We start from the raw sequence: 24,067 nt of genomic DNA on the forward strand, positions 1-24,067 counted from the left end.
CGCGTCCCTACCGAGAGGGGTGGTCTGGGCCGGAAGTCAGGCCACGTGACCCGGAAGCGGCTGCTGCCAGGGCCGGCGCGCCTGCGTGCTCTTGCTTGTGCATTTCGAACTCGGGCTGGCGGCTTCCCCGGCTGTCCGGTGGTGGGAGGTCAGGGTTCTGCGGTGCCCTTTGTCGACCCCGCCGTGCGAGGCAGGGAAGGTCAGGATTGCGAAGAGCCAAGTTCGAGCTCCGATAACTCTCCGAGCCCAAAGAGGGTGGGGCGGGGAGGCGTGACTGCCCGTGATGATGGTGAGGGGAGAGAGGGAGTGCTGCACCTCTGGGGAAAACAAGTCAGCTCTGTCGTGGAGCTAGTGCACGCGTTCAGAGGGCCTTTTGCAACTATTCTGCTTCCAACCCGCCTGGATTCCAGCCGGTCCGACCTATCGGACTGCTACAGCCCTAGACACTTTTTGCCCCAAGCTGTGCAAGTGTCTCTTCCCTGGGCTTGCCTCGCCTATTCTCAGTGCTGCGGACCTAATGAATTAAGGTCCGTCCTCTGCTGAGAAGCCCAGACAGCATCTGGGCGTGTTTGAGATCCCACTTCCTTCGCACGGAGTCGCGTTCCCCGCCGCTCCGCCCCAAAGCCGCCTGGGTTCCAGTTAGCCTTGCCGAAGAATTGCTCTGCCTGGCGTGTACTTCCTCTCAAATGTTAATCTATGAAGCCTCACCCTCAAACCCTGTAAGAACGAATCCCTCTTTCACCCACATGTTCATTAGCCTCTGCTTAGCACATCTTGAATTTTATTCATTTTTGCATCCGCACGTGTCCATTTGCCTCTATTTAGCACGTCTTGAATTTTTTTTTTTCATTTTTCGTCCCAACCTAGTTCACTGCCTGGTATATAACACATCTAATAAGTGGGAGTTGACTGATGAGGACTATAAAATGATAGATTTGTTAAGAACCGTAGTGCTGAGCATTATACTTGGCACATAATGGATGTCCATATTTTTTTGAATGAAAAGGACGGATGAATCATCTAGTCCGACTCATCTTTTACAGATGAGGAAAGGGGAGCCCCATGGGATTAAGTGACCTTGCTTGAACAGCCACTGGTTTCTCATGTTGAATGGTATTCATTACCCCAGTCACTTAGGTTCTTACAAAGGAAGCTGGAAAATTGCTTTTATTGCGCTATGCCCTTTTTGCAGAGGTTCCCAAACATACTCGCCAGAATTTTTTAATGACCCAAAGTGAAAAAGAAATGCTACGTTTTTCACGAAGCTAAATTTAATCAATTTAAAGGAACCCTTTATTAGGGATTGTTCTTTTTTTTTTTTTTTTTTTTGTGGTAAAAGGTCTATAAAACTATGATAGTATATAAAAGGGATTTGAAGGCATTTTTATTGCCCCGATTTGGCAAGATAAAAATGTATAATACCTCCCTCTTTTTAAGCACTACTATACTGCTAGGAAAATTTCCTACAAATATGTAGGATAATGTGTACTGGAAAACAAGTGGCCGACACAAAGCACAGAACTGACATTCTGTGGTCTTTAGGCCCCCTGCCCAGATTTCTGTCTGCTTCCTAACCGGTCGTGCTCCAAAGTCACATATTAATGCCCCATTTCTCCCGTACTACACAAAACAGATGCCATTAACCAGTTCAAAGATAGATTGAATACTATGCAGTGAAAACGTGCACTCTGAATTCAAGGACTGTTTTTCTTATTTTCTGTACAAAGCACATATATCCTCAACGTTCTTAAGCTAACCACCTCCAAGCTTAAGCCATTGGTTATGCTCCTAATGTTGGTCTGTGGTTCTGAAAATGAAGACGGCAGACTTGCTGATGACATATTGGCAGTCTCTGGTGATCCTAGCCAAGAAAAGGAGGGGGTGAAGGATAGAGAGGGAAAGGAATTATGGGAAAAATAATTAGCAGCTGAAAGCAGCTATTACATAATCTTGGCTGCTTATTAATTTAGAAGAAGGAATGGCTTATTAAATTCTAATAGCAGCAGCACAACTGCAAACAACCTAGCAATTAACAATGCAGGGCCCATTATTTTGTTAATATGTTCTCTTTTTTTGGCAAGTGTATAAGAACAAATTTATAGAAGCAGATGGTCTTTTTCAGTAGATTATAGATGGTTTTTCCCCAGTCTTAGTATTAAGTGCTAATTGTGCATTCACTGTGAAAGACAAAAGAAGCACTGTTAGTAATTAACTGCTTGACTTTGATTCCCACATTTTCCAAATTGTGGGCTTTCTTATGTACATATTTCTTCTCACCTAGTATCTTCTTCATCTGTCATGTTAATAGGGTATCTTTCTTTATCCTCTGCTTTTGTTATGTGGGTGGTCCTGACTTCTTGGTGGTTAATATTGATATGAAAATAATTTCTTATGAGAAATTAAAAATCAGATTTTATACTTATTTTTATTTTTTATTTTTTTGGTACAGGAGACATTTATTACAACATCATTTCTCATGGAACAAGAAGGAACATGGACTTTCATGGTGCAAGCCTTCCTGATGTTTCCCGGGTTTCAATGGCCCAGGCAGATAAAGGAAACTCAGCAAGGTCAGAAGAAAGAAGAACAGATCTGTCCTTAAGTGGGAAAAATAACCGTGTCCCAAGTATACAGAAGGGGAACAAATGAAGTATTTCTGGTAAACTGCCTTTTATTTCTTTTTTATTGAGATATAATTGACATTATATTAGCTTAAGGTGTACAACATAATTTGATATTTATATGCATTTGTGAAATGATCACCACAGTAATTCTAGTTAATATCACTGGTTTCTTTAAAAAAAAAAAAGTGCTTAGGTTTCATTTATGCTAAATGCAAGAGTTGAGGGCCTTCTAACAATAAAATTTTGAGACTTTTAATGTAATCTTTTAAGTTTTCAATAATAGCTTTAGTTTTAGTTTCCTGTTAAATGTGTGTTGGCCATATGCTTTTATCTACTCTCCCTCGCAAAATGCCATTAAACGGGAAAAAAAAAAAAGGAGGAATGTTTGACATATAAACTCACATGGGCAATAAGACAGGGGACATTAGCATGAGGATGTCATCAAGAATGTCTCGGTGCACTGTTGGCTCATTGTGATTTAGGTAAAAATTGTAATATATTTATATTGGGAATACAGAGGAGCAGAAGTGAGGGGATGTTGAAATCATGCTAAATCCTCAGGCACTGGCAATAAGAAAATAGATAACATCTAACATAAACCAAAAAAATAGCATTATTAGTGTATTCTTTAGATACCAGGAAGTAAATTCCAGAAGCAATGATGACTTTCTTTCCAGGGACAGAATCTTGAGGTAGGATGTATTAAAGGTTATTATTACATTTTATTTTACTGCAAGTTTTCCTTAGACCGTTTTAAAAAATAGTGTAATGAAGTAGATAAAAATTCTTCTGTTAGTGTTAACAGCATATTATGGACTTGTACAGCATTCCTTTAGCCCGTCTATTTGTTACTTAGAAATTATTAAATAAAGATGCCTTTGTAATGGAATTCAGCACTGAATCAATGTAGAAGAGCACAATAAGTGTAAAAAAGATGCTTAGAGTTTTGGATTTGCCTCTCCAATGATAAACTTGTTCCAAGGAGAAAACTGGCCCAAAATAATGAGGATTTGTGAATCAGTCATTTCAAATAGATAGAGCTGTCACTGCCAAAGTCCCCAACAATAAGCCAAAGATAAATGTGGGATATCCACTTTTCCCTGAAGCCTGTTTCCAGAGCTTTGAATAAAATGCGGGAAAATGACTCTTTTTTTAATATTAGGCCAAGGCAGTGATAATTTTATCCACCACCCCTTCCTCCCGACCCCAGAGGACACCTGGCAGTGTCCGGAGACATTGTGGTTGTCATCTCGGCACCCAGGTGTGGGGCAGGTGGGGGTGCTGCTGCTACAGTGCCCAGGACACTCCCCTGGGAAATGATCCAGCCTCAAATGTCAACCGCTCTGAGGCTGAGGGGCTCCAAGTTAGTCATTGAAAAGGTTAGCGTGCAGTAACCAAACGCTTTTATAGGTATTTCAAGAAACGGAACATGCACTTTCTTTACATAAGTTTTGCTTGTGTTTTTTTTTTCTTTCTTTCTTAGAGGGGTGGAGGCCGTCTTAAATATCTGAGAGCTAAAATTCTTAACTGCTGAAAAGACTGGCCGCCTACATGAGGCAGTCAGTATTCTTCAATGGTAGCTAGAATAAACTCTTAAAATGGGATTTTTTTTTCCTAGATGACCCCAGAACATTCGCGGAAATTATTTAGAACCTGAATCCATGAGGTGACTGTTCCATCCCTTCATTCATTTAACATAGATGTTTATTATGCTGGTTTATTATGTTTCTTATGGTTTACTCTGCTCTCCACTCTGGAAGATAATGGGGATACAAAGATGAGTAACATGATGGCTCTTTCCTAAAGCTCTAAAACCATTTCTCCTGACACAGAATTTCCTGTCTTTTGGAGACCAATTCTAGGTGGTTAGAGCAGCAGTCCTCAATCAAACATAAGAACACATTTTCTTTCCGGTAGCCCCTAAAGATGCTTCTTAGAACCTTGGATTTCCATGACGGACACCTTTGGAAACTATTTGCCCTAATGACCTCCCGGGGCTCCCAGGGATCTTTTCATTCTGTGAGTTTTCCATAGCACTCTGAATTCACAGCAACATAAGAAAGTCGAGGTGTTTTCAACAAAACGATTTCAGATAATATTCTTTTGACCTGGTCCTTGGAATGAAATGTTTCAGCAGTAATCTAATTCAACTAGATGACTGGTTCTAAGTTATTCTCTGTGTGGCTTATGAAAAAAACACAGATTTGGGGCCCGATCCCAGTTTGTGATTCACTGGGTCTGAGGTGAGGCCTGGGAATTGCATTTCTCACAAGTTCTCAGGTGCTGCTGTTGCCACTGTTTCAGAAACCACACTTTAAGAACCACTGCTCTATGCCAACCCCCACAACCCCCAAAACAAAAAAAAACCCCAAGATACCTAACTGGTAAATTCTCAAGCCAGCAATTTTGATGTAATTTCCAAGACTGATGATATTATGGAAACTTGAGGTGTGAATATTTTTTGTGGCTGACCTTACTAAGTCTGATAACATTAGGAGATTAATCTTCCCAGTTATATGAATCTGAAGCTACATCGATACGTACAAACCCGCGTAGGAGCACTGTTCGCCATCTACAAACTAATGTACTGTGTTGATGTTAGTTAGAAATTAGAGCACTTAGAGAAACTTGAAGGTTGCACCATAAAAATCAGGTGCTTACTTGGTGAATATCACTGCTCTAAAAATATTTTCCAACTACTCATGCCAAGTAGGAATCACCTCTGAAATATTTCGTTAACAATTACAGACGTGAGGTAGGAAGGAGAGAGTTGAGAGGTAACAGCTAGACAGAATCAATATCTCTGAAAATAGCAGAAACCCACAATGAAGTGATCAAAATCTGCCCCCTTTCTTCCTTGGCACACAGCTAGCTAGACCCTGTTCGTTGTTCAGTCATCCCTCCAGTTAGGTATCCTGTGGGGCTGATTGAAGTGACGTGTGATATCAAGGCAGGGCCCAGAAAAACCTTGCACAGGAAGGCCTCTACTCCCTCCCTTGTTCCTCAACCCTAACTTTTGTCCCCAGGATGTTGACATCCAGGGCGACATCGGAAGTTATTCTTTTAAGATGGTTGAATATTTAAAATAATAATCTTTAAAATAAAATCTTTAAAAAAGAAAGAAAGAAATGATGAACTTTGTATCAAGCCAGTGATTTTTCTGGGTTCATCTGGTACAGTTGCTAGCACTACTGGCCATTCTCGTAAGCTGTTATACACTTACAAAGAGAAAGAAACGTAGTGATGGGGAGAGCAAGAAGATAGCTCTTTTTCTTGATTCTAAACCTGCTTTTTGTGCTCCTTCATGCATCTCCTTTCCATTGAAATTTAAAGAAAATTCTCATGTAGTCTGAGCCCAGAATTTTTTTTTTTTAAAGATTTTATTTATTTATTTGACAGAGAGATCACAAGTGGGCAGAGAGGCAGGCAGAGAGAGAGGTGGAAGCAGGCTCTCCGCAGAGCAGAGAGCCTGATGTGGGGCTCGATCCCAGGACCCTGGGATCATGACCTGAGCCGAAAGCAGAGGCTTAACCCACTGAGCCGCCTGGACGCCCTCAGAATTTTTTTTTTTAAAGATTTTATTTGTTTATTTGACAGAGAGAGAGAGAGAGACAGCAAGAGAGGGAACACAAACAGGGGGAGTGGGAGAGGGAGAAGCAGTCTTCCCGCAGAGGAGGGAGCCTGATGCAGGGCTCGATCCCCGGACCCTGCGATCATCAAGCTGAGCTGAAGGCAAAGGCTTAACCCACTGAGCTGCCCAGGCACCCCCATTTATTTACTTAAAAAATATTTTATTTATTTACCTGACAGAGAGAGAGAGAGAGATAGCAAGAGCAGAAACATAAGCAGGGGGATTGGGAGAAGGAGAGGTCAAGCTTCCTGGTGAGCGGGGAGATGTGGGGCTCGGTCTCAATACCCTGGGATCATGACCCGAGCTGAAGGCAGACACTAAAGGACACTAAAGGACTGAGCCACCCAGGTGCCCTGATAAGTCAAAATGAAATAGACAAATAAACAAATCATAGGCTGAAACAGCCAAGGTAATGGAGGTGGAGGGCACATTCCAGTAAACTGTACCTAATTGTCCGAAGTGAATAATATTATCATTGTCTCTTTGAATCAAGAAACCAAAGTTTATGGTTTGTGACCAGATTGTCTTTGTCTTCTTCTTCTTCTTCTTCTTCTTCTTCTTCTTTTTTTTTTTTTTTTTTTGGTCTTCTAAATACTATAGAACACAGTTAAAACATTTATCCAAAAGAATTCTTGAACATTTTAACTGAATGACTTGTAAAGCTTTTAGAAATACTGCATATATATAAAATATAACAAATATATGAAATAATAACATTTTAAGGTCATTTCACTGAAAAACTTCATTTTACAAATAGGGAAATTAAGGCCCAGAGAAGTTAAACAAATTTTTCAAGATCATACTACCTGGTTTGTGGCCATGAAGAACAAAGACCCCTATGTTCTGGTTCCAGGCAATATTTTTTCCACTACAGTATGCTATTGCCCATAAACTACTAGCCCTTATCTTTAGGCAAAAAGAGACAAACACATAAACTGGAAAACTACACACACACAGAGCCCCTCAAAATGTGAAGTCTTCGGTGCTTCCTCCTGTGTTTGCTCTGCTTTCTTTTAAAGTTTTTGTGTCTCTCGTAGCCAACTGAAACCATTGGAATCTCCAAGATTGGGACAGTATCTTACGAATCTCTGTCTCACATAACCTAATGTAATGCCTTGCATAAAGTAGATGCTCAAAAAATATTAGTTAAATTGAATTGGATGACTATACTTCAATTAAAAAAAAGAGAGAGAGAAAATTGAATTGGAATGCCAGAAGAAGGTTTAATAAGCCCCGTCTTATTACTTCTCGAATGTTGCCAGTTTTCTGTGCCCCTCTTCCCCTCTTCCCCTTCGTGCAAGATATCCTTTCCATCCCCACTAATATGGCACTAGGTCAGACCAAGAAACTGGACCTTCTATCTCAGCCCCTTCCTTCCACATTACATGCCATTGTTCTATGATGTCATTACAGTTTCTTCCGCATGCACCTGGCCACCTGAGTGTTTTTTCTAAAACATAAATCTAATAGAGATTAGACTCTCTGCTTAAAATGCTTCAATTTCGGGGCGCTTGGGTGGCTCAGTGGGTTAAAGCCTCTGCTTTCGGCTCAGGTCATGATCCCAGGGTCCTGGGATCGAGCCCTGCATCGGGCTCTCTGCTCGGCAGGGAGCTTGCTTTCCTTCCTCTCTCTCTGCCTGCCTCTCTGCGTACTTGTGATCTCTGTCAGATAAATTAAAAAAAAAAAAAAGCTTCAGTTTCTTTGTTACTTCATTGAATTTATACACCCAAGTCTGGGCCAGACTCTCAGTACTGGGGATAAAATAGAGGACTGCTTAGATGGAACATCCCACCAGGTCCATGGGGTGGAAAGGTTGGGGGAGTACAGTTTACAGTTGGCCATCCCAATACAGCGGAGTAGCTGTTTCAAAGGGGAAAGGCCTGGGTTCTGTGGGAGCATATAAGCGAGGGCCTAACCCAGAGTTTTGGTACTAGTGATGTGTCATGGAGTCAGGAAAGATTGTTTGGAGGACACAGTCTTTGGCCAACATTTGATGGACCCTTACGTGGCTCAGTCAGTTAAGTGTCTGCCTTCGGCTCAGGTCATGATCCCAGGGTCCTAGGGTCAAGTCCTGCATCAGGCTCCTTGCTCAGTGGGGAGCCTGCTTCTCTCTCTGCCTGCTACTCCCTCTGCTTGTGTTCTCTCTCTCTCTCTGACAAATAAATATATATATATATTTTTTTAAAGTGGGGGTAGGAATTAACCAAGAGAAGACAGGGGAAGAGTGTTCCACGAAGGGAGAATAGCACGGCCAAGCATGAAGAGATGAACACATGAGTATAAGCGTGGCCAGAGAGTACTTGGGGAAGGGCGAGTCTGCAGAGGACAGGAGAACCATATCATGCAGGACTTTTCAAACCAGATTCACAAGATTTGGGCTTCCTGCAACTATATTGGGGGATATTGAAAGATTTTAAGCAAGGGCAGTGCGGTATAGGATTTGAGTTTTAGAGTTTCGGAAGGATCTTGCTGGATGAAATGTGGCTAATTGCAGGATATATTGTAGTCAGAGTTTAGCTGCAGATAGAATGAACCATTCGAACCAATATGACCGAAGAAGTCTAAAAGTGATTAGGAAAGTAAAACCTAGGCTCAGTTTCCAGAAAACCTTCCAGAATAACACTATAGAATTCGATGGCCAGGCAGCTGTTGTTTCTGCCATGATCAGTGAGTTGGAATGTTAAGCTGTCTCCGTAACTGCTGGTTTCAGGATTATGCCTCCTCTGCTGTGTTCAAGAAATCAGGAAGTTGTTGCCAATGAAATGGATGCTTGGGTACTGCTTTTTTTCCCGTTATATGGCTCGGGTCTGGACTCTCTTTCCAACTGCCACTGAAAGCCAAATGCTTCTGTAACCAAGCTTGCCAGCTAAAAGAGCAGAGGCAAGGCCACTTTTCACGATCTATCACTGCCTTCTTCCAAATGTTACATGAGTACGCGCGATTGTTACAATCTACGTCTCAACCAGAAGCCTAGCTAAAGAATGTCGTTTTTCATTTTCTGGAACAAGCACTGCCAGGAGGTTGGAATGGATATTGAGCAAGCAGGTCTATGATGTCCATGGCAGTGGTTAAGACTGGTGGCTAAGAGACCAGTTGGGAAGCTGGTTGATGATGCCCATGAGTGGTGAAGGTAGCCTGAACAAGGAGTAAAGAGAAGGAGAGAGATTGGAAAGTTTGGGAGGTCGGATTGATTGGTGTAGGTTGCTTCGATGTGGGGGCGCAAGGGAGCAGGTGTAAAGTCAAGGATGACAGTGGGGGATGATTTTCTGAGAGCGGGAACCCCAGAGAAAAGGCAGACTGCTGGTGGAATGAACTCATTTTTTAAGCTCCAAGATCAGATATCTGGGCCTGAATTCTGCCAACAGCCTGAATGAGCTTGGAAGAGGACCCCAAGCTCCAAATGAGAATGCATCCGCAGCCAACACCTTGACTTTAGCCTTGTGAGAGCTGAGTAGGGGACCCAGCAAACTTGTGCTTGGACTCCTGATCCATTGAGGCTGAGAGGTAATAGGTGGATATTGTTTTAAACTGCTAAGTTTGTGTTAATTTGTAACACGTTAATAGATCGCTTATACACATACCAGGGCATGCTTCAAGAGTACTAACTTTTAGGGGGCAGGCAAGGGAAAGCCTCAAAAGAAGACTGAAAAGGAATGATCCGAAGTATGGGAGGAGATCAGAAGTATGTAGAGTCACGAAGCTAAAAAAGAGATCCTGATAAGAAGAAAGTTGTCCAGTGTACCAAGTATTGCTGAGAATTCAAGTAGGAACAGAAGGAGCTCACGGGATTCCAAAAGGCCATTTGAGGGGCGCCTGGGTGGCTCAGCCAATTAAGCATCCAACTCTTGATTTCTGCTCTGGTTATGATCTCAAGGTTGTGAGATCGAGCCCCGTGTTGGGCTCTGTACTGGGCTTGGAGCCCCCTTAAGATTCTCTCTCTCCCTCACCCTCTGCCCCTCCCCACCTCCGTCTCTTAAAAAAAAAAAAAAAATGTGCCATTTGAGAAAGTGATGTATAGACAGAAGAGCCATTTGAGTGAGGTGATGTGTAGAAATAGTCATTGCAGCCTGTGGAGGAAAAAGCGGAAAGGGAGAAGTGAAGACAGCTTTTTTTTTTTTTTAGGAGGTTTACGTTTAAAGAGGAGGAAGAAAAGAGGCAGCTGGGACAGGGTGGGGCATGGAGTTCGAGGTGCTGTTGTCGCTTGCGGTGGGTAGGAATCAGAGAGGGAGAGGATGAGGGCAGGAGCAGTGAATGGCAGAGGAGGAAGAAAGTACGTAGATAAAGCACATAGTTTGGTAGTAGGGAAGAGGTCCTTCTTCTCTGACATAGAGGAGGAGGTTGGATTATCTGCTGGGTAAAAGAGGGAGGTGGAGATGGGTCGACTGTGAAGCAGGTTTCTACTATAGACCTTCGAGAACTGGAGAGAAGCTTCTGCAGCAACAGGAAAGGATAACTGAGGGTGCTGAATGTGCAGTGGAGACAAGATCTAGGACTGGGTCATTCTATAAGTAGCTGCGTTGATGGAGGGTTGAGATTTGCCAGGTGACTGAGATGGACAGACAAGAGACTGAAGTGGTGAGGGGAGGCATTCGAGCCGGACCAGAGAAGCAATGACAGGGAAAGTGAGGAGTTTCAGGATGGGAGGGAGGGAGGCTGGGGAGGAGGGTCCTCGGGGATACTGATGGAGCAGGAAGAGAGAAACTAATGGGGCGGAGGAAGAGGAAGACCCTACAGCTATCAAGGCCAGGTTGTAATTAGAACAACTGAGTGAGACAGCCAGAAGTATGGGAAGTTGTGTTCGGAGAGAAATACATGAATGCGTTATTTCAGAGGTGGAGGAGGGTGGGGGGGTCGGGTGGGGTATGCAACACGTCAGGGCAGAGTGGGGGGGCCGAGCAGAAAGGAGGTGAGGCTCTCTGGAGCAGAGAAGACCAAGGAACGGGGTCGCCTGGGTGGCTCAGTGGGTTAAGCCTCTGCCCTTGGCTTAGGTCATGATCCCAGGGTCCTGGGATCGAGCCCCTCATTGGGCTCTCTGCTCGGCGGGGAGCCTGCTTCCTCCTCTCTCTCTCTGCCTGCTTGTGATTTCTATCTGTCAAATAAATAAATAAAATCTTTAAAAAAAAAAAAAAAAGACCAAGGAGCGGACTCACTTGGGTGTGGAGTAGCGGGTCACCTGTGTGGCTGTTTAGTCACTCGGGATGGCAGCAGGACCTGATGGAAAAGGCGATGGTGATCCAGTTGCTAAAGACTAAGGTGTCATTTTGAAAAACCGGCTTTATGGAGTTGTGATCCACATGCTGCGCGGTTTGCCCATCTATGGTATACAGTTCAGCGGCTTTTAGTTCATTGATGTGGCTGTGTGGTCATCACCACCATCAATTTCAGAACATTTTCATCACTCCAAAAGGAAGCCCTATACTTCTTAGGATTACCCCCTAATTTTTCTAGCACTGCCTCCTACGCCCACCTCCACTCCCCCCACCCCAGCCTCTAATGTGCTTTCTGTTTGTGGATTTGCCTCTTCTGGCCATTTCATTTCAATGGAAGCATACAATGTATGGTCCTTTGTTTCTGGCTTTCTTCTCTTAGCATAGTGTTTCCAGGGCTTCTTCATGGTGTAGCGTGTACTGGCTTTTCATTTCAAAGCATGATTTTAATGGGTGGAAAGAACCTCAAAAGAGCTTAGGGAAGGATGTGAGGCAAACACTTCCTTTGGACACCAAGTCAGCTCCGGTCATTAACAGCGTTGAATTTGTTATAAGTACCTCTTTCTCTTGGGAGTATCTAAAATAAGTCAATATTAAATGCTAATGCTTGCTTCTTCCCTCCCCACCCCTAGCAGTAAAGATAACTGAAGACCTTGCTTAATTACAAAGACTGAGTCAGTCATTGTTGCTTCATGGTAACTACTTACTTAAGAAACACATTCATCTTGGAGAGGAGATAATGAGCAAAATTGGCAATGCTCTAATAAGCTCTAAATTAAGCATACATAATCTTGAACGAAATATAAGAATCAGCAAAAACTTTTTTCTACTTATTGATCATTAGTGTTAATGAGAGCGGCAGCAAGTGGCTTTGTTCCTGTTCACTTAGAAAGTATAAAAACAAGGTAAGCAAGCCATTAGGAACATTAATGTGAGGATTCAGTTTTCATCCTGATAATGGATTACTTTATCTTTCCTAGCCTATTGACCTTGGAAGCCCTCAATGGCTTCATGTTTTCTGGTCTTTGGCTAATTTTCAACCACGTTAGTAACAGACCGTGTGCGAATCACTTTCTGTAGGATCAGGGCCTACTAACAGCAGTAAAACCAAATGAATTCATCTACGTCCAGGAAATATCAGTTACAAGTGAGCATAAGGGACTGTTGTCTGTATGAAGGCATGGAGAGACCCTTATTAATAAGAGTGGAGAAAGTAATCCAAGAAACTAAGTGTGCTGGTAAGAGGGGCTAAGGCTTTTTGGAGGAGCTCAGATTTTAAGAGACACGTTAAAAACCCGGGAGGAAGGAGATAGCAATCAAAGGCTCAAACCACAAGAACAACACAGACCTCGAACACTAATGCAAGAAAGACGAACTCAAGAGTACTGAGACTTGCTGAAGGGTATTTGAATTTAAGGTTCACAGCGGCAGTAGAATCTCTTGTTTGCACAGGATCCCTCACTCCTGAAAACAGTACCCCCATTCTCCAGGGAAACCGTTCTGGGCTATCACTATCACTCCCACTCAAAGGATGCAAACTAAAAGAATACGAGTCTTCAGGTTTGGCCAAGCCATAACTGAAAAGATGAAAACAGTTTTCAAAAGAGGTCCTTAAAATATCATCTGCAGTCTACGGGAAGGAGAAGTGCTTCCTGAAAACAGGAGATGGGCAAATGTCTTGGTTTTCAAAAAGGGGAGAAGGTGGGTGATGCCAGTGTGAACAGGGATTTCAGTGTTAATTCTGCATTAAGTATACATACGGGTGGTGTGTGAATTCTCAGAGAGGGAGGAGGAGATCCTTCAAGAAACCAGCATGAATTAACTAAGAAAAGACAGCCTGATGGGCAGGCTTTGGTTCCTTTTGTGATATGTTTATTAGACTAGTAGATTGGGGTGCTCAGTCATTAAGCTCTGCCTTCAGCTCAGATCATGATCCCAGGGTCCTGGGAAGGAGCCGAGCATCAGGCTCCTTGCTCCACGGGGAGCCTGCTTCTCCCTCTCCCACTCCTCCTGCTTGTGTTCCCTCTCTCGCTGTGTCTCTCTCTGTCAAATACATGGATAAAATCTTAAAAAAAAAAAAAAAAAGAAGAAGACTAGTAGATCAAAGGAATTCTCTGGACCTAGAGTTTCTGTATTTCTGCAAGGCATTTTTCAAAGACTTCCATGGCATCCTTGTGGAAGAGATGGGGAAACTGGATAGACCATAAGAAAATTTTAGCAGCGTGACCACTCTACCCTAAGAATCCTGATTGATGGATCTCTGTCAAATCTGGCAGATTTTGTTGCAGGTCTGTGTTGAACAGGGATGTTTTCCTAGCATGGTCCTTTTTAAGTAACCTGAATATGGACTGAGTGGACCTGGTTATCAGTACATGGAGAATAAGAAGCTGGGAGGGAGTGTGAATAAATCAGACGAGCAAAGCAGGTTGCAAACTGGCACTGTCCCAGGGATGATGTATCAGCCAGTATCTTTTAGAATAAGGCAGGATAAATTCATAAATAAATGTGTAAGTGGTCATCTCTATCAAAATGAAATTTAAATATGACAAGTTTGAGTGTTTTATCCTTGGAACCAAAGTTAAGGGTATAGGGAGAACTGGTGAAATAGCAGCATGTGGGGAAAAAAGGCTCGGGGATTAGAGGGGCCTGAAGGCAGTAAGAGCCAAGAGCATGATGAGGCTACAAAATAGAAGGAAAAAAAATACCCAAAGGAATCTTGGGCTGTTTAAATAGAAATATAGTATTCTGACTGTTCTGTGCTTTTGATAATCAATCTTACCATCTTTTGATTTATTATGTTCAATTCAGGGAAACATATTTCACGAGGGACGTAGACCAACTTCAACTCCTTCCTAGGAGTCATACCATCTAGTGCCATAAATCATGAAATAGGAGCAAAAACTGAAATGAGTAAAGATGGAATAAAGTATTTAGGGGGCAAAAGGATGTCTCTCTTGCAGCATTGAAAGAGATGGATTAGAAGGCGGAATTATGTTTAGTTCTAAGAGGAAAACAGGGATCAATGGATGAAAGTTACAAGGTGATAGATTTCAGATAACATAAAGCAAGTACTACTAATAATTAGGAGACTGGAATTGAAGTAGGTGAGCTCTGGGTTGTTGGAGGTGTTCAGACAAGCGACATGGTGGAGGGGATTCCTCTGCTGCACGAAGGGCTGGACACTCAGAACCTTAGCTCCTTTCAACCACTTGAAGTCTGCCATTGTTTTGGGATTTATTTGTATGTTTTGGTGTTCTCTCTACCCTAAACAGAAACGAGATGTTTCATGAGTTGCATACCAAAAGTCTAGAATTAGCAGGCACAAATTAAGTAGAAGGCCAGTGTCTAGAATTTTCTTTGGTTCTCCATCATAATGCTGAATGCACAAGCACTCAACCAAGAGGCTCTTTTCTTGAAGCTTCTCTGTGTTGCTCATAAAGATGCTCTCTTATTTTATGCCTCATTTATATTCATGATTTAACCTTGAATTGAGGTGATTTCTTTTCTCTTAAATAAAAGTCTTTCCTTTCAACTGCTTTCTTTTTGCTTGTGGGTATCTGCTAATTTGGGCGGAGAATCCTGCATTTTCACAACTACTGAAGAAACTGTATTTCCTTACTGCAATTTCCATCATTGCAAATTCGCATTCAGCAAAAATACTTTTCTAATTCTCATCTTATGCTTTCTCCAACAGGGCTCTGTTTTTTAAGGTACTGAAAGCCTGAAAGCTTTCTAGGGCACCATCCAAAACAGCATGTCAGGCAGAGTCGGGCTTTAAATCTTGGCTATTCCCTGTACCTTGGTCAGCTTGTTTCATCTTTCATAACCTCAGTTTTCTCATCTGTTAAATGAGGTTAATAATATATGTTTCAGAGGGGCGCCCGGCTGGCTTGGTCAGTAGAGCACGTGAGTCCTGATCTCGGGGTTATAAGTTCGAGCCCCACACTGGGTATAGAGATTACTTTAAAAAAAAGTCTTCAAAAAATATGTTTCAGAAAGTTATTTTGAAGCTGGAATGAAATAGAGGATGCCAAGGAACTGTCATAAAGCACTGGATATAGTAGGTATAAAGTGGCATTTGAATATTATTAATTCTTCAAATAGCAACTTTCCAACAATTCTCAGCTCTCCTTAAAGTAACAGGTCAAATTAGTTTAACACTATAATATTTCTTTCTTTTTTTTTTTTTTAAGGTTTTATTTATTTATTGACACAGAATGTGAGAGAGAGAGAGAGTATGTGTGCACGCGCACGCGCGAGCGCAAGCTGGGGAGCAGCAAGCAGAGGAAGTGGGAGGAGCAGGGAGGCCCATTCCAGGTTCAGCCCCAGCACCCTGGGATCATGACCTGAGCTGAAGGCAGAGGCTTAACCAACGAAGCCACCCAGGTGCCCCTCACCTTATAATATTTCCTTTTTCGGGGCGCCTGGGTGGCTCAGTGGGTTAAGCCGCTGCCTTCGGCTCAGGTCATGATCTCAGGGTCTTGGGATCGAGTCCCGCATTGGGCTCTCTGCTCAGCAGGGAGCCTGCTTCCCTCTCTCTCTCTGCCTGCCTCTCCCATCTACTTGTGATTTCTCTCTGTCAAATAAATAAATAAAATCTTTAAAAAAAAAAAAAAAAAAACCTCTGCGGATGTTAAAAAAAAATATTTCCTTTTTCTTTTTTCTTTTTTAAGATTTTATTTATTTATTTGACAGGCAGAGATCACAAGTAGGCAGAGAGAGAGAGGAGGAAGCGGGCTTCTTGCTGAGCAGAGAGCCCGATTCAGGGCTCGATCCCAGGACCTTGGGATCATGACCTGAGCCAAAGGCAGAGGCTTTAACCCACTGAGCCACCCAGGTGCCCCTTACCCTATAATATTTCTATTTAAAATATTCTGTGCCAGTTGTCCATTTCTTTCCCTAATCTATTCATTTAGCTACTGCTAAAATGTCCTAACGTCATAATTTTGTACAGATTTGTTGAAACAATAATTGGTGTGATGGCAACCAAGTCCAAGGCGTGTGTTTTTCATTAGCCTAGACCTTTTCTGCTGCCAGCTGTGTGCCTAGGTCTGAAGCTATGGTTTTCCCAGGATGTTTTGCCCAGAGAATAGCAATTGCAGGCTTCTTGGCCTAACCAAGCCCAGGGCACTGATTGTTTCCTTCCTGTGCTTTGCAGAAATTGGCCTTCTCTGTTTGATTTGAAGTCATGAGTCTGGATCACAGTGAGTGGTACACTCTGCTTAATGAATGATTAGTAGAACAGAGAAAAGAACAGACTCAATTATATGCTGGGTTGGTTAACCAGCCTTTCCCCGAACAGTGCTCTGCTCCAGCCTACCCTACTCCCGTCCCAGTGGCTCTGCCTGTTGAACCTAGGACCCATATTCTACACTCTTGATTGATTGTAATCTGACCTGGCAGCTTTCTCGAGTACCGCAGCCATCTGCAAGCCGGAATAATGAGGGCTTTGTACACACAGCACGCCGCTGGCCTCCCCGCCTTGTTTCCTCCTTTGTGTCTTCTTGACTGCATGTTCTGTCTCCTGCAGGTGTCAAACTTTGTGTGCTGGCCTTTCACGGCCAAGCTCCTGGGAGCTTTGCACGGGAGGTGATAAGCCCAAGAAGGAAGGAGAAAGAAAGTGGGGGACAGAGAAATGATAAACAAAGGATCGGATAATGATAAGTGCTTTGCATCTGGGGCTGCAGCCTCGGAATATTAAGGTTCCTTGAATGACCTGTGTTCTCTTCCTCCTCAGTAACTGAGCACCTGTGGAAGCCTTTCTCAGCCCTTTCCTGTTCTTCCGTGAGACCTCGACATTCCCTAGATCACAGTCCCTTCTCTGACCTGTTGTTGTCCGGGCACTTCCACTAGTCCAGAGGCTCCTTGCTAGCAGGGGCCATGTTTTTCCATTTTCCGGGTCTCTGAGACTTGATACGGTCAAGTATAAAGATTGCCCAAAAACCCTCAGTTGATTGAGCGAATGAGCCAGGGGAGAGTTGAAGGCCACCCTGGATTTATTACCTAAATAATACAGAGCCCCCGTGATATCCCAGGGGAGCTAGACAATCCAAAAATAAACACAAAAACTCTGTCAGGTAGTGAGAAGTGCCAAGAGGTGAGGGGAAGGGAGTGACAGCAGAAGACGCACAATAAGTCGATAAATAAAGAAGTCAGGAGGTGATAAACAGCAGGAGAGAAATGCCAGAGAGGGGAAGAGGGGGCTGTTATTTCTGACAGAGTGGTTGGGGAAGGCCTGCCTGGAAAAGTGATATTTGAGCACCGATCTGAAGAAAGTAAGGGAATGAACCAGTGGAATCTGGGGGATAAGCTTTCCAGACAGACAGAACAGAGAGTGCCAAGTCTTCAAGCTTGGTGGGAGGAAACATGGCAGCAATAACAGTCTAGGGTACTTGATACTACTCCCAGGTAATTGATCACAATATTCAAAGAATGATTTACAAGCACCCAAAGGAAATGGGTGGGCTGTAGGAGCTAGGGTGGTGGGGTCACTAAGTACATCACATCAGTCATTAGATTTCCTGTTACGTGTACCTTTACTAATGGTGTTAGGTTGGTTGGTCAAAGTGATGTGGTGCAAATAGTGTACAGACAGTTCTGCAAGGTATTTGGCAAGGTCTCGGTATTCTTGTGGTCAAGATGGACAGACATCTTATTAGGGGGCTTTGTTCTATTTTTTTATTATTATTGCATGCGTGTAACATAAAATTTGCCATTTTAATCATTTTAAAATATGCAGTTCAGTGGTATTGAGTAAATCCTCGATGTTGTGCAACCATCACCACTATCTGGTTGCAGAACGTTTTCATCGCCTCAAAAGGAAACCCCATACCCCTTAAGCAATCACTCCTCATTCTCCCCTCCCCCAGTCCCCGGCAGCCACTAATCAGCTTTCTATATCTATGGATCTGCTTCTTCTGGGTATTTCATATAAATGGGATTGTACGATATGCAGCCTTTTTTGTCTGTTTTTTTTTTTTTTTTCCCACGTAGCATCATGTTTTCAGAGTTCATTCATGTTGTAGCCTGTGTTAGTACATCACTCCTTTTTGTAGCTAAATAATATTCCATTATATAGATAGACCACATTTTGTTTATCCATTCATCAGCTGATGGAAATGTGGAAAATTGTTTCCTCCCTTTGGCTACTGTGAATAGTCCTGCTCTGAACTCTGTGGACAAGTTTTTGTTTGAACACCTGTTTGTAATTGTTTCGTGTCTATACCTAGGGGTAGAATTGCTGGCTTGTGTGGTAACTTCATGTTTAAACTTCGGACGAGCTGCCAAACTGTTTTCTGCAGCAGCTGTGCCATTTTATAATCCCATCAGCGGTATACGAGGATTCCAATATCTCCGCATCCTCACTAACACTTCTTACTTTCTGGTTTCCGGTTTTTGTTTTATTTTATTATTATTATTTTTAAAGATTTTATTTATTTATTTGACAGAGAGAGATCACAAGTAGGCAGAGAGGCAGGCAGAGAGAGAGAGAGAGGAGGAAGCAGGCTCCCTGCTGAGCAGAGAGCCGGATGTTCGACTCGATCCCAGGACCCTGAGACCATGACCCGAGCCGAAGGCAGCGGCCCAACCCACTGAGCCACCCATGCGCCCCCGGTTTTTGTTTTAAATAGCCATCCTGGTAGGCATGAAATGGTATCTCAACATGGTTTCGATTTCCATCTTCCTAATGACGACGTTGAGCATTTTTTAAATGCGCTGATTGGCCATTTCTCCATCTTCTTTGGAGAAAGGTCTACTTCGTCCTTTGTATATTTTTAAAAATTATTTGTTTTGGTGATTTATTTTATGTTAGCATAACATTTCATTTAATTCAGCTGCACAGATATCCATTGAGTAATGTGGTATGTCCACCCGTTTGGGCTGATAAATATAAATTGAAGAAATGAAAAGCAGTAAGAAAGGGATGTCCAGGTACAATAATAGTATAGATACTGTAAATCCTGTCCTGTTACGATCGTAGACGTGTTGGTGTTTGACATATAAAAGTTGTTTGGCATAGAAAGTAATGCAGAGGCTGGATCACCAAGAAGTTACGTGAATAGTGAAGGTTAGGCAAGGATAATTGGATGAAACAAAAATGATGATAATGGTGGTTTTGATTAATGAAATAAAATTAATGATGTGAAGTCTTTTTTTTTCAGTTGTATAGAATATGTTTCCTCTATGCCATTATTATGTTATCATAAAAATTCCTTTTTGTCCAAGCTGGCGTCAGTCTGTGTGCCAAGACTTTTCTCCTTTTCTTCTGTGTCTTCACACTCCTAGATCACAGGCCCGCGCCACTGACCTGATTACCTGTCACTTAGCCCTCATCCGCATAGCCATGCTCCTCACAGTATTGGAGTCTCCAGTCGTTTCTGTCACTAAATCTTCAAAATTATAAAAAATAAGGCATTTCTGTATATGAACAGGGCAATCAGGGACTTCTGTTTCTGCACCTGCCTCCTAAATGTGTTCCAGGCTATTACCATCAGCCCTGGTTGGCAAGATTTAAACATAAATTCATAAATTATGTGACCTATATTTTCTTCTTTTTATGGTTCTTTAGTTTGTCTTGTGGTAGGAACATGATCTTCTACACCATGACTTCTTTCAGTGTTTCCCGGACCCGTCTACTGACTGTCAATAAACACTGCTCACTTCCCCCCATGAACTCCCTCATCAGAGAACTCTTTTTCCCTTTGACGTTATCTAGGGACATTTTCTTTGTAGGAGTAATGAGTCTTTCAATCGCATACATGGTGATGCTTTTGTTCAGGCATAAGACCTTGCAGACGTTCCTCCCAGAGCTCATTAAAGACAAGCTTCCTCTCCGGGCAGAAATTAGCTGGGCCATAAGTAGGGTTTCTACAGTAAGTCCGAGGTTAGACAAGACACTGTGTTACTAGGAAGAGTCCAGAAAGTAATAACAGGGCCGATCATGTAGCTCTGTGGAGCTCTCAGTGCACTCATACCCAAGACAATATCCCAAGAGGTGATCAAGAGTTGCTTGACTGCTTCCTCAGGCCTTGCAGGGCCTGCTTGACTTGGCCTGGGTGATGATCTAACAGAGCAGGAGGTGTTGGCCTCTGCACACCCTCGTTCCCTAGGCAGGTGGCCTTCCAGCACAACCAGACTCTGACTCTGCTGCCTCCTTCATCCACTTTTAAGAACCCTTATGACTGGGGCGCCTGGGTGGCTCAGTGGGTTAAGCCTCTGCCTTCAGCTCAGGTCATGATCTCAGGGTCCTGGGATTGAGCCCCACATCGGGCTCTCTGCTCAGTGGGGAGCCTGCTTCCCCACTCTCTCTGCCTGCCTCTCTGCCTACTTGTGATCTCTCTCTCTCTCTGTGTCCAATAAATGGGTGGAATCTTTAAAAAAAAAAGAACCCACATCAGGCTCAACCAGTAACCCAGGATAACCTTCCTATTTTAAAGCCAGCTGATTAGCAACCTTAATTCCCCTTTGCTGTGATATGTAGCATAGTCCCAGGTTCTGAGGATTAGCACACAGATGTCTTCTGGGACCCATTATTCTGCCTTCCACACCTTCCTTGCCATCTTTAGGGCTTGGAAGGATCTTCAGACTGCTGAGAAGGAACCAGGGGATAAAATCATGGGCAGCTTTATCATCCCACATTTCCTTTCATCGAAGATACACTGCTCTCGGACTTCTGCAGCCTTTGGGCATAAGCCTTGTGATCACCTTATCACTGGTCATTCCAGCTCAGCTTGGTGACTTGCCAACAACCCCAGGGAACATGTATCTCACCCCTGGGTGAACCCTTCTGTGTTCCCAAAAGATCATAGCATTAGGTCAGGTGGTGTTTGCCCTACGTTGAGTACCAGCTCCGAAATCCCAAGGCCCCATCAAGTACTATACCTAGTACATAATGCAGTGGTGAAGCAAGCTTATTGAGGAAACTTAGAGAGGACCAATGAAATATATGACAGACCATATCACACATGCGTTGTATGTGCCCTCCTCCCAACGCTTCTCTTTCCTTTCCTGTAGGGAAGTGTTTGGGGGAAAGGTACAGTTGGAGTCAGCAGGGTTGGCTCCGGGAGAAGGCCTGTGTTCCTCTGTACTCATGCGGAAGTTGAGAGGGCCAGGAGGCACCCGATGGGGAATGCATCATCAGGAATTAGGAAGACTGGGGGTGGATGGTCACTGGAATGGCCCTGCTGAGTGAGGGTCACCCCAGTCTTGGAATTTGCACAAGGCAACCACCCTCGTCAGCTGAAGTCCTTCCTGTGAGACAGCCTGTCACTAGGTTCCCCGAAGGGAGGAAGGCCCTTCCAGTAGACCATCTGGCTCTCTTGAGCTGGCACATTGATCAGATTTTCAGACAATAGCCAAGCGGATGGGATGCCAGATTCTGAATGAGGATTTTGAAAGATTGCAGCAAGCCTGGAAGATGAGTAAAACCTAATCAGATGTTTATCTGTGATTTTTTTCCTTCTTCTTTTTCTTTTCTTCTTTTTCTCCTCCCAAAGGGTATCTAAATACTCCAACATCACAAGTTCAGAGTGGGTCAGATGGGTCACCTTTGGAAAAAACTCAGAGATTTTCTAGGTCAGTTAACACATTAATATAATATAATATAATATAATATATATCTCCAAGATTAACTTTAAGGATCTAGTTTTTCCTTTAAAGTGTAACAAAAGCTGGAAGGAATAAATACCTGCTTAAGAAAAATAAACACGAAAATAGTTACTGGTGCCCTTAACAAGAACCCAGAGGCTACCCAAGTAGCCCACTAAGGAATACACTAGAAGTTCCTGAATGTATTTCCAGTATCCCACAACAGATGAATGTGAAAATCTCAATAGTGTGTCTCCTTCTGAGTTGGCAAACTCAAACCCACCGGTTACCAAACATTTCACTTGAGGTACTGATATCGCTCCTCCACTTTTTTTTTTTTTAAGATTTTATTTCTTTATTTGACAGACAGAGATCACAAGCAGGTAGAGAGGCAGGCAGAGAGAGAGAGGAGGAAGCAGGCTCCCCACCGAGCAGAGAGCCCAATGCGGGGCTCCATCCCAGGACCCTGGGATCATGACCTGAGCCGAAGGCAGAGGCTTTAACCCACTGAGCCACCCAGGTGCCCCTCTCCTCCACTTTTTAGGAGCAGCTTTCACTAGGAATGTTCCCCTCCAGGTACCATACCTATTGTAATGAATGAGTGGAGTGTGCACATGAGGGTACAATCAAGACACCAAATCAGAAACGGTATTATTCTAGAGTGAACTTCCCCACCATAAATTTTTTAAAACCTCGAAATCCATCAAAATGCTTATATAACATTTTTCATCTTCAGTATCAGGAGAGCACCAAAGAACAAGCCAATTACTTTCTAAAAAATTTATGAAAAAGTAAATCATAGAATTCCATTCAGTTTTAAACTACGTATAATATTTATGAGTCCACAAATTGCAAATGAAAAAATAAGAAAAAGGTAATAAAAGTGATTTGTTTCCAACTGGGAAACATGCATTAGAAAATTCGAATTTGCTCTTGCAATCTTATTCACCAGATTTTCTCCTGGGGGCCTGGACAGTTAGCATTAACACAGATTTTCAGATGAAGAATGCCTCCTCAGGTTTGCATTTTCACAACTGACTACTTTTGACAGTTTTAGCTGATATCAAAGGACCTAACTCTTAGCCAGACCCAGAACAAAATGCATACAGTGACCGAGAAAAATCTATGTCCTTCGTCTGGTTCCGGTTGTTCCCATTTATAACATTCCCATGACTCTAACTTAAGTCTTTTGGCTTGCATTGTTTCTCCAACACCCAAACAGCAGTAGGAGAAAGGGGGCTGTCAAATAAAACAAGCAAGAATATTATAATTTCCAAGCGCTAACAGAAAACTCATTTGAATGCTATAGCGGGCATGATTTTAAAGTAATATTTGGTGTTTGAAAACATGAACAAGAATTCTGTGTTATGCGGTAGTATGTGAACTTAACTGATTACTTAAAACTTTTCAGAAGCGCAAATTCACATATCAAAAATCTGTGTCTACCCCTAGCAAAGAGAACAACAGGAATCAGTCCAAAGTCCAGGGTAAAATTTCGGGGCTGTATCTGGATAAGATGACATCTTCATGAGTAACAGAAAAATTCAGGTCAGTACGGGGCAACTGAATGATTCTAAAACAACAGAGCTAATTCTCAGACAGTCTTCAGGTAGGAAACACCAAAATTGCCATCTCTCTTAATCTCAGTATTTCCAATACCTTTTTGTTTCTTAACGTTACTTGCAAACCAAAATGTTGGTATTTGATAAGTTATAGAAATAAGCACAGCTCAATGAGGGCAATAATCCCCCAAAATATGTTTTTGGAATACTGACAACAAATAATCAGCTCCTTTAGATAAAAAAAATCTGCTTCAAAGAAGATATGAATGCATTTTGAATTAAAAAAAAAAAAAGATTTCTAGCCACAATCTAAAAACCGAGAGTAAAGATGAAAAAGTCCCAAAGAAAAATGTCGACAAAAACATTACATCTTGGGGTGCCTGGGTGGCTCAGTGGGTTAAACCCTCTGCCTTGGGCTCAGGTCATGATCCCAGAGTCCTGGGATCGAGCCCCAAG

The 24,067-nt window shown here is 42.8% G+C and overlaps 1 protein-coding gene across 1 annotated transcript in view; it reads left to right on the forward strand.

The window, feature by feature from the left end:
- The first annotated feature begins 109 nt into the window (after positions 1–109).
- Positions 110–24,067, forward strand: part of GRPR (gastrin releasing peptide receptor) — a 275,794-nt gene continuing 251,836 nt past the window's right edge. The window contains exons 1-2 of the mRNA XM_059157743.1: positions 110–719; positions 2,450–2,659. The gene's annotated coding sequence lies outside the window, so the exon portion shown is untranslated. The remainder of the gene's footprint in view (positions 720–2,449; positions 2,660–24,067) is intronic.

Source organism: Mustela lutreola, chromosome X (assembly GCF_030435805.1).
Source record: "Mustela lutreola isolate mMusLut2 chromosome X, mMusLut2.pri, whole genome shotgun sequence".
Lineage (NCBI taxonomy): Eukaryota > Metazoa > Chordata > Mammalia > Carnivora > Mustelidae > Mustela > Mustela lutreola.